The sequence below is a fragment of the Apium graveolens genome, chromosome 5 (assembly GCF_009905375.1).
Source record: "Apium graveolens cultivar Ventura chromosome 5, ASM990537v1, whole genome shotgun sequence".
In the NCBI taxonomy this organism is placed as follows: domain Eukaryota; kingdom Viridiplantae; phylum Streptophyta; class Magnoliopsida; order Apiales; family Apiaceae; genus Apium; species Apium graveolens.
The window spans coordinates 188,434,642-188,435,666 of record NC_133651.1 but is presented as its reverse complement, the minus strand read 5'-3'; positions in this window follow the sequence as shown (position 1 = coordinate 188,435,666).

Sequence of the window (1,025 nt, the reverse complement as noted above, 5' to 3'; positions counted from 1 at the left end):
CCTGATCCTGTAAGTTCTGACGGGTTAAATTCTGATGTCATTGAAACTGTGGTAACTGCTCCAAAGGAAAATGCACATGTTCAGGGGGAGCAAGCTGATGATCATACCACATCTCAAGACTCTCAAGAAGCATCAGAACCAGTCACTAGCTCTTCAAGTTCTGATTCATCAAGTTTTGATGAGCCAAATTCTAACAATTCTGGAAACTCTAATTCTTCAATTCCTGAAGGATCCAACTCAAATTCTGGAATCTCAGAGAGCATAACTTCAGGGGGAGCATCAGAAAATGCTGATGGAGACAGCATGCATCATGGGGGAGGATCCAGTTCTAGAGATCAACTTCCATCTGCAAGGAAGTAGACTAAATCACACACACCTGACTTAATAATTGGAGATCCTGAAGCAGGTGTCAGAACTAGAACAGCAACAATAAATGAATGTCTATATCATTCCTTTCTATCTCAGAATGAACCAAAGAAAGTGGAAGAAGCTCTTCAAGATGCTGATTGGGTGCAAGCAATGCAGGATGAGTTAAATGAATTTGAAAGAAATAAAGTCTGGACCCTAGTACCAAGACCAAAGGACAGATCAATTGTTGGTTCAAAATGGGTGTTCAGAAATAAAACTGATAGTGATGGCATAATTACAAGAAACAAAGCAAGGCTGGTTGCAAAAGGTTACTCTCAACAGGAGGGTATTGACTATGATGAAACATTTGCTCCAGTTGCTAGATTGGAAGCCATAAGAATCTTTTTGGCTTATGCTGCTCACAAGAAGTTTAAAGTCTTTCAAATGGATGTGAAAAGTGTTTTTCTCAATGTAGAATTGGAAGAAGAGGTATATGTTGAACAACCTCCAGGCTTTGTAGATCCAAAATTTCCAAATCATGTCTACAGGCTTGACAAAGCACTTTATGGCCTTAAGCAAGCTCCAAGAGCATGGTATGAGACTTTAACTCAATTCCTTCTGGAAAGTGGATTTCACAGAGGCACAATTGACAAGACTTTATTCTACTTCAACCATGG